This window comes from Canis lupus, chromosome 20, assembly GCF_003254725.2.
Source record: "Canis lupus dingo isolate Sandy chromosome 20, ASM325472v2, whole genome shotgun sequence".
NCBI lineage: Eukaryota > Metazoa > Chordata > Mammalia > Carnivora > Canidae > Canis > Canis lupus.
Window position 1 is genome coordinate 22,238,278 of NC_064262.1, and position 14,633 is coordinate 22,252,910.

Below are 14,633 nucleotides of genomic sequence, written 5' to 3' on the forward strand. Positions count from 1 at the left end.
CCATTTTCTGTGGCACTACCACAATGATGATCTTTCAGGAACACAAATAGAATCCCATAGCTCCTACTTAAAACTGTCCATGCCTCCCTCCTGGCCTTTGAATAAAACCCATCCTCCTAATCATGAATTTAAAAAAGGTCCTCCATTCTATGGTCCCTATGACACTAAACTTAAATTAATTTCCTCTCTAGGTTCCAGCCTTCAAACCATTCCCTTACTGTCAGTTGATATTTGCACACGCCCTAGGGAAACTCTCCCATATACTTTTGATTGAATAACTTCATTCATCCTTCCAGAACACAATCTAGGAATTTCATCAGCACTTCCATGGTTTGGCTGCAATATCTGACCACCTAGTCCTGATACAACCATTTGCACTTCTTTGCACATCCAACTCCCAATGCAAGTTCTCACCCTCCATTAAAACACAGGAGACTTGGGGCCAAATGCTAGTCAAAGCCCTGCTTTTCTCAAATACCATTTATAGCTCTGTTCTATAATCACAGTTTTCCTTCCCTACCTTATTTAAAAAAAAAAAAAAAAAAAAGGGAAGTTGAACTTAAAGACATATTGCAAAACAACACAAAATTTAAATACAGATACTGTAAAAATAGTGACCCAAATGACTAAAATGGAAAATGTTACCAACGTTCGAATCAGTGTTTATCCATTTCCGGTGATGCATGGTTATCAGTCATAAGTGAGCTTTAACATCAGAAATTTAAACAATGTCAAAACTATACTCTATGAACACAGTTCCAGTGAAGATATGAAATAGAAACAGACTGGATTTAACCATGGTTTATGTAATGTCTTTTTATCTTTTAACTTTGGAAATCTTAGTTCCTAATGTTTCCTAGGAATCATTTTCCATGAATATAACTGTCCCCCTAACATTGACCCTGACTGACTTCAATGTTTTCTGACCTATAAAACTGCAAATGCATGATTGTAAGACTCTTACTGAGTATTTTCAATTTCCTGAAATAGCTCCATTTACATAAACCTACCAATCGGTAACAAAAGACCTCAACATTATTTCCTACATATGAAGCATGTTGGTTTTCAGAGGGTCTGTAGAATCCATCTTACCATATACATTCTGTATCAGCCAGAGATACATTACTAAAAGAATTAAAAATAATAGAAGCAATAATATTGGTAGTAGTGACAATTACAAAAAAGTTATGTAATCGCTATAAATAGTTATGATTTATTGAGTATTTTTCACGTGCCACTCCCTATTCTAAGCACTTTACACATGCATTATCTCACTGATTTCTCATAAAACTTGGCACTACAACCGGAATCATCCTCATATTGCAAAAAGGAAATAGAACCTCAAAGAAATTGATGACTTCATATTGGTACATCTGGTACATAATGGAACCTGACTTATGACCCCAGACCATCTATTTGTAGGCTTCTTCATCACAACTGCAAGCATTTATATAGCACTGGTACATAGCATGTACCAGCAGTTGACAAAGTGTTAAATGTCATGACAATCCAATATAGCAGGTATTATTGCTATCCTCATGTTACATATGGGGAAACTAAAACATGGAAAGGTCAAGTTACTAGGTCAAGATGACCCAGCCAATAAGCTGCAGATCCAGGATTCAAATCCAGTCCAGGACTTCCAGAGTCTCTGCCCTTAACTACCACCCTATTCACTGCACTATCCTCCAAGTAATAATTTATCTCTAGGGCATTTATAATGTGCTGAGCATTGTGATACTTTCCATATATTATCTCATGAAATTCTCATAATAACTCTGATATAAGTGGTATTTTTATCTCCACTTTACAGATGGAGGCTCTGGGGCTCAGAGAAGTTAATTCAGTTGTCCAGGGTCACACAACCAACAGGTGCTACACATTGGGGAATATAAAGTAGCAATGTTTGGGTTTCACACCCCACCTCCCCAAATTTTTTCCTGAGGCATGTGTGTCTGGGAAACAATAGGCATCAGATTTTCCACCTCTTTAAAACTGTTCAGTTCGTGTAATTTAGGGTGTGACTATTCATAGATACCTTTGAGCTAATCTTATGGGAGCCAGTATAACCGCAATGCATACTGCAGAACAATACATGCTTTCTCTATAAATTACACATGCCAACCTGGCTTGGGAAAAGCCCATCTTTGTGATATGAACACTAAAGACAGTTTAGTTTTAGAAATAAAGAAAGTCCACTGTAGATGTTGTTTTTCTTTTATACACACAGTAGGTAACTTTGCTCTTTCTTCTAGAGAAAGTAGTTTTCTATTCCTACCCTCTTAAAAGTTCCATTATGTAAGCCAAAATAAATCCCTCCAAAAAAGCATTATGAATCTTATTAAGAAAAAGTCATCATTTCTCTATCCATTTTCAACAAATAGAATGGAGAAGGATCTAAACAGAATTAAAGCTCATTTCTGTAAACAGAATTAAGGAATAAAAATGCAACTACAGCAAAATAAATTGATAAATCATAGCCCAACATGTCAAGCCTACACCAGTTAAAGAATGCTGAGTTGTGTGTGTCATTGAGTTTTGGTTTTTGCAGAGACAACTTTAATAAAATTCCACAAGGCCACAGAGTTATGTTGGAGACAAAAATCACATCTTCAGCATCCTCAATAAAATGCAAAGTCAATAACAGTTGTTACCCTCAGCCGGGACAGACACAGACACTTAATATGAATAGACAAGAGAAAATGCGGAGTCTGCCTTTTAATCATTTTATTCTTTCACTTATGGACTCACTTAATCAACAAATATTTTTACAGTGCCTATCTGTGCAGGCCCTGGGCTAATCTCTGGTAATACAATAGTGAACTAAATTGTGATGCTCCCTGGTCTCATGAAGTCAGAAGACATATACTGAACACACAGACAAGTATAAGATAATTGTGTAAGTAGGTGGTATGAAGGAAAAGATCAAGAAACCATACAGGAGGGGGCCTGGGTGACTCATTCGGTTGAGCATTATACTCTTGATTTCAGTTCAGCTCATGATCTCAGGCTCATGAGACTGAGCCCCACATCAGGCTCCATGCTAGGCATGGAGCCTGCATAAGATTCTCTCCCTCTCCTTCTGTCTCTCCGCACCCTCTCTCTCTTGGGAAAAAAGACAAAGAAAAAAAGAAAGAAACCATAAAGGAACAGCACAGCTAACTCAGGTGAGGGGCAAGGAAGTGGGTCAGGAGGCAACCTTTGAGACTGAAAGAATAGAAAGTAGAAAGGAGAATGGTAGAAAAGTTTCCAGATGGCAGGAGGAATGTGTGAAAAGGCTCGAGGTAGAAAAAAATTAAAAGGAAGTAGTGTGACATCAGAGTTAAGAGTTCTTGGCTCTGTTCCCAACTTAGGTGCTAAAGGACTGGTGAATGTCAGGGTATTCACAACCATGGTAGCTATGCTCAGCAGCAAGGCCTTCGGTGCCCCAGCATATGCCAGGAGACATCTGAAGGGCCAGTCTGGGCAAGCACCAGCCCTCTTATTCCCTGGGGAGTTGTTTCCAGACTCCTCAACCTGGAAACTTATAGCATTTTTTGGTGGCCCAACATGAAACCAGTTAATAGAACATAAGGAATAGATTGAGTGAAATGACTGGGGCTCCATTTGACTCCTGATCAAATGCACACTGAAGACCTGAAGATAAGACAAGGGTAGGGTGATATTTCTCCACAGGGATGATAAATGAACTGACTGGCCATTGTCTTGCTAAAGTACCAGTCTATAAGAGGACTATACTCTCATAGGAAGTAGAAAAAATACTCTGATGGAAGGAAGAGGGTTGAGAAGCCCAAATTCTTGAGTCAAAAACGATGGTCCCTAAACTGCCTTAGAGATGGTTCATTGTACAGCCTCAACGTCCTAACCAGTGAGATGCATGTTTGGGCTGGAGCCAAGTTGCTCAAAGCTGTAGAAGAAAAACTGCTAGGTCCCTAGCATAAGCACCTCCTCCCATACATGGCACTAGATCTAACTAGATGATGGAACATACTTAAAGAATACTGATGTGAAGGTATATCTGAACATTATTAGTCTATGTAGGCCTCCCACAGGCCTCAGACTGGCCATGCTTCCCACCCTAGTTTCTGCCAAAAGGACTGTTTTGTGGGGTACTCCCTTAAGCAGGACTGTCTCTTCCTACTCAACTCCCTGAGGAGCAGAAGTTGTGTTGTGTGTATCACTCTATCTCAATTGATAGCTTATTGTAGCACTCAATAAATTAGCTCTACGCCTGTAACAACAACAAAAAAAAATTGTATTAAGTCTATACAATAAAGCTTATAATTTGTGCTTGCCCACATCATTTAATCTGCAAGCAACCTTTAATGTCATTATATAAAAATTACTTCATATCTGCAAAGTTTTCAATGTGAGATGTTTATGGAAAATTTCAAGAAATTAAGTAAAGTGCAGTAAGATATTTTGCACACCGAGGTCCAGCTGTGCATACTCAAAGAGAAATGTAATCAGCCACAAATATGAAATGCTCAAACACACTAAGACGGAGGTGGGGATCAATAAATGCAGAAAGAGTATCAAAACCTGCAAGGTCAATAAAAATTATCTAGTCCATCAGCTTGTTTTATAAGGAGGAAGAAAAAAAATACAACATGAAGCTCAGAATACTGAACAAATCTGCCTCTGTGCAATGACAAAACTAGGACTTAAAAAGATCTCCAAATTCTCAGACCACTATTTTCCCCACCATATTGAGCTGCCACTTGAATTAATCAGGCCTGTTACTCCTCTGGCTGGAAAACTGCAATGGCTCCCCATTTCTCGCAAGTAAAGAGCAAAGTCTTTACAAACTCCTTTAGTGGTTGCCTCCATTTGTATCCCATTTCTTCCCTGACCTCATGTCTTGCATTTCCTATCATTCTTCCCTTTGCTCAGCCTGTCCCAGCCATTACAGCCATCATGCTGATCCTGAATGGGGTATACAACTATCTAGGGCCTATGTACTTACCTTTCTCTCTGCCTGCTGAGCTTCTCCTCCAAATGCTAGCATGATTCACTCTCTAACCTCCTTGAAATCTTTCCTCAAATATCATTTTCTCAGGAAGGCCTTATTTGCCTACTCAATTTTTTTTAAAGATTTTTTATTTATTTATTCATGAGAGAGAGAGAGAGGCAGAGACACAGGCAGAGGGAGAAGCAGGCTCCATGCAGGGAGCCTGATGTGGGACTCAATCCCGGGTCTCTAGGATCAGGCCCTGGGCTGAAGGTGGAACTAAACCGCTGAGTCCCCCAGGCTGCCCCTGCCTACTCAATTTTAAATCACAAGTTACCCCAAATCCATCCATGCTTTACCTCCTCTATAGAACTTAGGACTCTTTCCCATATTATATATTTTACTATTTATGTATGTGTTTATTTCTACGGTCCTCCCTTCCCCCATATGTAAGTTCCCTGAGTATAAAGATTTTCAACAGTTTGAGCCATGGCTCTACTCCTAAAATCCTCATGGGTGCCTGGCAAACACTAAAACCTCAGTAAATATTAGTTGAATAACTGGTTATATGGATTGATGGATGGAGTTCAAAAGTGGCCCAAATCCAGAGAATTCAAGAGCTGTGAAATGTCTGATAGTGTCTGGCAGCCCCTGGGAAGCAGCTTGTGGCCTGGGTGTCATCTGCCATCACTATGTGCCCACTCTAGAACTGGCATTCACTGATACCCTGTGTGAAAGTCAGTAAACTAAGAAATGAAGTGATATAAAGACTTGTCAAAGCAGTCCCTTTTAAGGCTGCGTGACTCTGGGTTGAAGGGGGAACTAGCAAGGAATTTTTGTTTGTTTTAATCAGAAACAAGATGCTCTTACATGTATAGATACAGAAATCTCTTCTGAATTACTTCCCCATGGCCTTCAGCTCAAGAGTAAAGACATTCTAAAATGTCTTAGATTGGACATTCTAAAAAAGAGACCAGATTTCAAAAACTTTCTGGCATGAACCAACATTTGCTATTAAGCCTGAATGGCTGGCACAGCTAAACCTCCATGCATCATTCTAAATATAAAACACCAAGCTTCAATTATAACTTAATGACAGACATATAAAGGGAGATATTAAGAGAGGCCAAAAATAAGGCGGTAGGAACCAAGGGTAGATACTAAAACTACGTAATATCTGGCTTACCCATGAAGGAAAAAAACAACAACATTCATACAGATTCAAATGGACTAAGCAGTTGATGCTCTTTCATGGTTAAAAACCCCATAGTAAAGGTTTATAACCAGACCTTATCTAATCCTACCAGTACTTGAAATAGCAAAATACCCAAAAAGCACTACCTGTCGGAACTTAAAAGATGCAGGCTAATCCTAATTTACAAAAATAAAATACCAGGGACCACTGAATGCCTTGCTAATTTCCAATTGAATTCAGAGCTTTACAGCCCAACACATGTACTAACTGAAGACTGGACTTTTCCATTCCAAAGTCTTAGTAGTGTGTCTCAGGCACTGGGCAAGCTGCCAATCCATTGCTCCTTAGGGGCATGCCTTATTATCCCTTTACAACATGAACACCCTATCATATTTTAATTCATTTGCTGGAGAAGTTGGGTGATCTGAACAAGTTCTGAATGCTGGGGTGATTTCTAAATGGCATTCCCTTCACATATCATTTCAAAAACAACAACACAAAAGTATTAAGAAAAAACTGTTGCAAAATAGTTTAGTATTTATTACAATGGTAACTTACTTTCCAGGATACCAAATGTCCATAGCTAAATCTTAAGTTGGGACAGCTCTTCCCTTTAACCTACTCTGGCTGAAGCAGGTACCTGTGTGTTGCATACCATAGGCAGAAACCTCCCCATTTGCTAATGGCATACTGCAGGAGAATCATTTGGGACCATTCAAAACCATTAAGGCTATTAACTCTGACTTGGGCCAAATCTAATAAACCAGTGTCATCCCAACAGGAAATGAGTTAAGCTGGCCTTCAAAGTCATTTAAGCAAATACCCAAAGTCAGACTTCCTAGTAAGAAATCCTTCTGTTGTTTTTGCCCAGTTTAAAGCAGAGATCACTAGGAATGAATTTCAGGGAGAAAAAGAAAGCGTTCATTTCACTTAAAAATATTTAAATAAATGACTTTCAGTTGCCTTTAAGTGACCAACTGAAAGAGTGACTAAACTTGCTTAAGTCCCTTTGGCTGCTGCATACATAGCAACAGCAGGTGCACAAAAAATATTTAAGAAACCAACATGGAGCAAATCCAGCTCCGCCTACATAAAGTCAAGTTTCTAAGCCGGAAATTTCTCAACCAGACACAGTCACACGTGAGAGAAGAGATTACAGCCAGTTGCCATGCTGTACATATTTTTGTTGAGTCTAAATAATATATTCATTCCAAAATGTGTCCACCCCCAGATCTTTGTTAATGCTAAGCCTCTACCTAGAACGATTCATTTCCCAAATGAAATCATTCCCTTCTTTGAGGAGTTCTTTTTAGGAAGCCATTCCTAATATAATATGGTCCTACTCCACTGGTTCTTCAGAATTAACCATTTCCTACATTCAACCATCTGGGACCTGGCTTTACTGGCCTTAGACCCTACCCTTAAGTATTCTGTCTTTTGTCATAATTGTTTCCAGACTTGCTGCTCCATTTAACACTAAGGTTTTTGAAGGCTGGAGCTATCTTCGCAATTCTTCTCTACCCCTATGCAGTTGATTTACATCCAATAGATACTCTGTAAATACTGGGTGAACTGAAAGGATCTCAGTCTTAGACATAATCCTCTCAAAGTCTCCAACAGCCTAATAGCTTAAGGGCCAAACCTACCTAAAAATTTAATTGTAAATACAACAAAATTATTCTAAGTTATTAGCAAACTATTCAATATGTTTATTTTTTTACCTGGAAAACCAGGCCAGCCATAGGAAATGACATTCTCTGGATCAGTGACTCAAAGAGTAAGGAGGTAATTTCCTTCAAAGATGATTATGTTTTCAGGATTCTCTGGAATGCATACCTACCCATTAATGTGTCATTATTAATAGTTCCCCCTGGGTAGAACCAACATTAGAACATTTCAGAATTTTCAAACAACTTTGTACTATATGCTCAGGTGTCAATATAATCTCAATTGGACAGTCCCATTGCTTACATGAATTAGGAACCAGACTTACTAGAGATACTAAGGGATATTCCATCAAATTTGGGTAACTATTTCTGTACTTATGTTCGAAACGTGTCATTCACTATGCTTATATAAGCTTCCATATACAACTGAGGGGACAAAATGAATGAGAAGGTGAAGGCGTTTTACCCCAAAACTAGAGTTGCCAGATCTAGCAAATAAAAATATAGGATGCCCAGTTACATTTGAATTTACACAAAGAATAGCTTTTAGTATAAGTATCCCATGAAATATGTGGGACATACTTATACTAAAAAATTATTCTCTGTTTACATAAAATTCAAATTTACCTGGACATGCTGTATTTAATCTGGCAACCCTACTCCAAACCTCAAAATTGTACTGAGTCTCCAATTTTAAAAAAGAAAGGAAAGCACATATGCAGTTTGTAAAGCCTTAATTTTCAACAGAATATAGGTCATCAAATAGCATTACAGAATATTTTAGGATGCTCAATATAATCATGGTAAGAAAAATAACTAAGTAAGATACACTGGTGCTAACCACATACCAGGTACTACACCAAAGCCTTTGCATGCATTACCTCACTTAATTCTAACCACATCCTTATAAGGTAGAATTACTACTACTACTACTACTACTACTACTACTACTACTACTGCCACCACCACTACTACTACTTCTCAGATAAGGAAAGCAAATACAAAGAAAACACATTGTCCAATGTCAAAGAGATATAAACCCAGGCAGGTTTAACAAAAGGGCTTACAAGTTTAACCATGACCTCACTTTACAAGGTGAAGAAAAACAGACTCCGTGATTCGCCCAGTTCACACAGCTGCTAATCAGTACAGCTGGAATTAAGTCTAGGACAGTCTGACTCCAGAGTTTTAGTATCAATAATATACCACCTGTGGAAGCCAGGCAAAATGGAAAAATCGCACTTCCCACCTAAACCAGCTGCAAGTATTATACTAGGTCAGAATGCTTCATCTTTAAAGAACAGTGTTTGAGGGATCCCTGGGTGGCGCAGCGGTTTGGCGCCTGCCTTTGGCCCAGGGCACGATCCTGGAGACCCGGGATGGAATCCCACGTCGGGCTCCCGGTGCATGGGGCCTGCTTCTCCCTCTGCCTGTGTCTCTGCCTCTCTCTCTCTCTCTCTCTCTCTCTGTGACTATCATAAATAAATAAATAAATAAATAAAAATTAAAAAAAAAAAACTGTTGATCTTTAAAAAAAAAAGAACAGTGTTTGAACCTGGAACAGCTTCCTTGGAATTTTTATCAGATCTCCCAGCTAAATTTTGATTCCTTATAATCAAAGAGGTTATCCTGGGTTGAATGGAGAGTATGGAGATTTATGTTTGGGGGGAGAATTTATCGTTACTGACATTTCTGTACCAAAATTTTTCTTTAAAATAAATCACTTATCCAATGTCAACCAGTCTCACTGCCCTGAGGCAAGTTCTTGGTCCTGCACAAGAGCCTCAAACATTGGAAGTAACCTGGAACACAGATATGGAAGCCAATTTGAAGCAGCCACTGAAGCCAACAAGGACCACAAGAGTCAAGATGTTTCTTCTTTGATCTGGAAGTCAACAGCCAGGATTATTCCATGTAAAATATTAGAGTTCAGAAAATGTCAGGCGATATTCAGAGCTTTACCTGGAACAGGTACTTTAGGAACTGTGCTTATCCTAGTGCTATCTACCTCTAGAGTAAATACAGATGTATTTAATTGGGTGTGTGTGTGTGTGTGTGTGTGTGTGTATGTGTGTGTGTGTAAGCATCTGCAATACAAGGCATATACAATACAATGCTTATCTAACTTTATCCTCAAAATCCACAATAGGGAGACACCTGGGTGGCTCAGTGGTTGAGCGTCTGACTTTGGCTCAGGATGTGATCCTGGAGTCCCGGGATCCAGTCCCACATCAGGCTCCCTGCATAGAGCTTGCTTCTCCCTCTGTCTCTCCCTGTGTGTGACTGTGTGTCTCTTGTGAATATATAAAATAAAATAAATAAAATAAAATAAGATAAAAACACTATAGGGGGATGGAGGTGGCTCAGCAGTTAAACGGCTGCCTTCGGCTCAGGGAGTGATCCCGGAGTTCTTGGATGAGTCCCACATCGGGCTCCCTGAAGGGACCCTGCTTCTCCCTCTGCCTGTGTCTCTGCCTCTCTCTGTGTGCTTCTCATGAATAAATAAATAAAATAAAAATAAAAAACCACCCACCTTAGGAACCAGAAAGCATGCTGGTGTATGAGACAGCTGAAGTAAAAGGGGGGGGGGGGGGGGGCAGCCCGAGTGGCTCAGCGGTTTAGCGCCACCTTCAGCCCAGGGCCTGATCTTGGAGACCCTGGATCAAGTCCCACATCAGGTTCCCTGCATGGAGCCTGCTTCTCCCTCTGCCTGTGTCTCTGCTTCTCTCTCTCTCTCTCTCTCTCTCTCTCTCTCTGTGTCTCTCATAAATAAATAAATAAATAAATAAATAAATAAATAATAAATAAATAAATAAATAAATAAATAAACAAACAAACAAACAAATCTTTAAAAAAAAGAGGGGTGGGACTGTGGAGAGAATCTACACTTAGAACCCTTCTCATGTAACTTATAAAGAATAAATAATATCACTGTCTGTTTACTTGACCATGTCTCCCACTAGAATTTTGGCTCCCTCAGGGGAGGGACCATGTCTATTTTATTGACCATTGTATTTCCCAGGTGTGTGGTACAGAGTAGGCATCCAACTATGAATGAATGAATGAATGAATGAGCAATCACTATTGTCACTAGTAAGCAGTATGCACAGTCTTGCCTTTGCCTTCACTGCCCTTAAAATCTGGGACTGAAGTTCATATCCTTTTGCAATCACAACCGCTCTGAGGGCTGAACAGTGTGTGTATCATCATTTCTCACAGAGACTGTTAAACTGGAACCATCCTAACTGGCCTCCGTGATGCCAGATCTGGCCATCCTCCAACCCATTCTTCATTTGGCAGTCAGAGTGCTAGTCCTCTGCTTCCATCCAACCATGCTCTCTGGTGTTCCAGTCATGCTCAAAAGCTTCCACTGTCCCAATGGTACCATACTGGGCTATATACCTCTGTGTCTCCCATCTACCCAGAATGCCCTTCTCTCATCTGCTTGGCAGGCAAATTTTGATAATGGACTCAAATCTTATTTCCATAAGATTTAATCTTCCCTTCTCCCCTCATAAGATGTGACCCCTCCATCTTTTGTACCCAAAGGTACAATTACAAACTTTACTATCATATTCATGTCATTGTGAGTTATAAGAGAGAGCTCATGCCTTATGGGCCAGCTATCTTACCACTAGCTTAATGTCTGGCATCTAGTAGGTGTTCAACAATCACTTCCTAGATGTCGACCAGTGAGCTTTGGAGAATAAACGTGAAAACCTTTATTAATTTCATGATATCTTACTCTACTTGAGAAATATGGTCTGGACCCATTCATAAATGTTATCTGTATCTACTAACTCTACCAGAAAAATTACTGCAAGGAGAGACAATGGTATATGCTGCAATAAATACCAGTATTTAAGTGAATACTGGCTTACCAAGAAACTTCATAGAATATTTACCACTTGTAAGTGGGCTTGACATATCAAAAAGAAAATGACCCCAAATCAAGGAACCATAGTAAGGGACCTCAAAGAGAAGGTACTTCTGAGATAACAAATAAGTTTGCCCTCTAGTATCCATGACGAGTTGTGAAAGGCTGGTACACTGAATTCAGAAGAGTCTAAGGCTCCTCCTGGGATCATGGGACAGAGCGAGGTGATCACTGGTAACACTGACCATGGTGTAGCTGGGGGAAGGAGCAGCAGAATAACACAGAGCCACCCTGATCCAGTCCTTATTCTTCACTGTACATAAAAGGACACAAAGTCCTCAAAAGTGGTTAACTCAGGGTCACACAATTAGCTGGTGGCATAGCTGGGCCTGAAACCAGGCTCCCAAAACATTCATTCATTAAATATGTATTCAGTAGCTATTAGGTCCTGCATGGTACCACTTGCTGGGATGAAATGAACAAAAACATTCATAGTCCTCAATCTAGTAAAATGTACCACATATTTGATGCTTCATCCACAGTTCCTCTTACTACCTCATGATATGTTTCCAGTTTCCATCTTCCCTCAACTATTTAAACTCCCATTTTCTTATATGTAATGACATTTCCTAGATAAACATAAAAACTCTTTTTAAACAAATAATTCATTCCAAACAATTAAACCGATTCATAACTCCTCTTTCTTGCCCCATCTTTATTCTATTTATCCAAGCTTTTTGAAATTCACATTTAAGCAAAAACACCATGGTGATATTTGAAATATTTTTCAAATACCTATATCATTCTCATTCTTAATTCCAAGAATTTAACATAACAGTGTTGGAAGGAAGTGTTGGCTAAGAATATACAGATCTTACAATGCACATTTTCCAGAGACTGAACAATCATAACTTATACTCAGTAACTCAAACCAGAACTTAATAGTTGTTATGGTAAGGAAATTCTATTTTTATTCCTAATCCAAATCTAACCACTAAAAGCTCAACTAGATTCACTCTCTCCTCAAAAACAAGAGAGGAGTGCAAGTCACTATTTTGCATCTTGCATCAAATTGTATAGAACATGGGATTCTGTCCTGTAAATCTTCTGTTTATTCTCACTTTGTCTTTAAACATTAGAAAAATTAACTAGTGGGAAAAAAATCACCAGAAAAAGAGCCTGTTCTGAAATCTTAAATAATTAAGAAAAAAAATTTTTTTTCAAAGAGAGTGACCCAAAATGGAAATATATAAGTATCCATAATTTTCACCGAAGAGTTTCCATTTTGACTCTGAAGTAAACATAATTTTTCAAATTCACATTGGTCTGCAAAATCCCAAGTCACCAAGTAGCACGTATTTTCCATAAAGTAAAAAGACATATTCTGGTCTTATTCTAAACAGGACACCAGAAAACAAAACTAATACTGTGAACAAACAAATCTTAGCTAAAACTCATTGAAATAATCCAAATGGTTTCCATTCCAGGGAAAATAGTAAGTCAGCAGTTTGCATACGGCTGCCTTTTCCAAATACACAAAATAAGCAAAAACACCACGAGAGGAAAGTGCAAATGCTGAACCCTTTCTATTTCTGTTTCCACGGGACTGCAATTCAATCAATACCACCGCCATGCAGTGCTCGGCCACCTTTTGCACACACTTCCAGGTGGGCTCCAATGTTCTGCCCAGAAGCCCAGAGAACTCCCAGGACAAGGGAGCCATCAAACCACAAAAAAAAAGGAAAAGAAGGCCTGGGGTCCCATGCTCCAACTGCTAGAACAAGGACTAGAAAATCAGAAAATAAATGTTTGAGGGTGTCTGTCCATCAAAGAGAACTCCCAGAAAGAACATATAGATTGTAGATAAGAAAACAATGGGGACAGAACTCAGCATTCCTTGGAAAACAAAAGGCTCTGGAAAAAAAATAATAAATGAATCACAACCCTTCACCTAATAACAGTAACCGTCTGGAGTTGGCAAAAGACTGTTGAGTAAAAATATTCTATATAAGGAAACTTACTTAAGGGAAGTATTCAAAACCCTTCACCCAGGATAGAAGACAACTCAGTGTGCAAAATCATGAGCAGGGCAAGACTGCCATGCCAGGGTTATGAAAGGGCATATTCAAGTAGCATCCTTAACCTGAAATTATTTTTGAAAAATAACATTTAACCAAAAAAGAAAAAAAAAAAAAAAACAAGGAAAATGAAAATTGCTGTTCTGACTTCAGGACAGAGAACTTACTTCCAAATCCCCATCCTCCTACAGGACTTGAAAGGACAATAATTAGTCAAGAAAAGAGCAAAATGAGGAAGTGGTATTCTTTTACAATTTCTGTTAATCCCCACCAGCTGTAATTTAAGAAATTCAGTGACATCAGCATTTATATTTGATCCAGCAAGAACGAGAACGACAGAACTACAACTGCAGAATCATATGAGAGGGGAAAAGAAACTTGGGGGCGACTGGAAAACACATTTGAAGATGTGGAAAATTAATTCACTTTGCAGTGAATCACTTCAACAGCTTCAAACACCACCACTGCCAAAAATAACAAAAAAAAAGTGGAAAAGGAAGCTTAAGCACTCCAAACCTAATCAAATGATCCAGTGGAACTTCTGAAAAAAGGGTTCACTCAAACAAGTGAACTGAACATTTTAAAAACAAACAGAAAGCAATCTAGCCATTTATGACTGATAAGAAACCAAGACTCAGTATCACAGAAAGATCACCACTCTGTTTTTTAAAAATCTACTACACAAGGAACTGTCAACTGAGTTAACTTTGCTTAGCATCTACATTATCTTCTTGAGGACAGGCATAGGGTCAATTCTACGCTCTCCTTTGCCCACGTAGAGAAAATGGTTCATGGGAAAACCACCACAGTATTTTCAAGGTCTCCCATGTGAGCTCACAGACAGGCTGAGAGTAGGTCTGAATCC

The 14,633-nt window shown here is 39.0% G+C and overlaps 1 protein-coding gene across 11 annotated transcripts in view; it reads right to left on the reverse strand.

Annotated features, from left to right (window-relative positions):
• MITF (melanocyte inducing transcription factor) overlaps nt 1-14,633 on the reverse strand; it is a 218,481-nt gene that overhangs the window by 182,342 nt on the left and 21,506 nt on the right. The gene's annotated exons all lie outside the window — the stretch shown is intronic.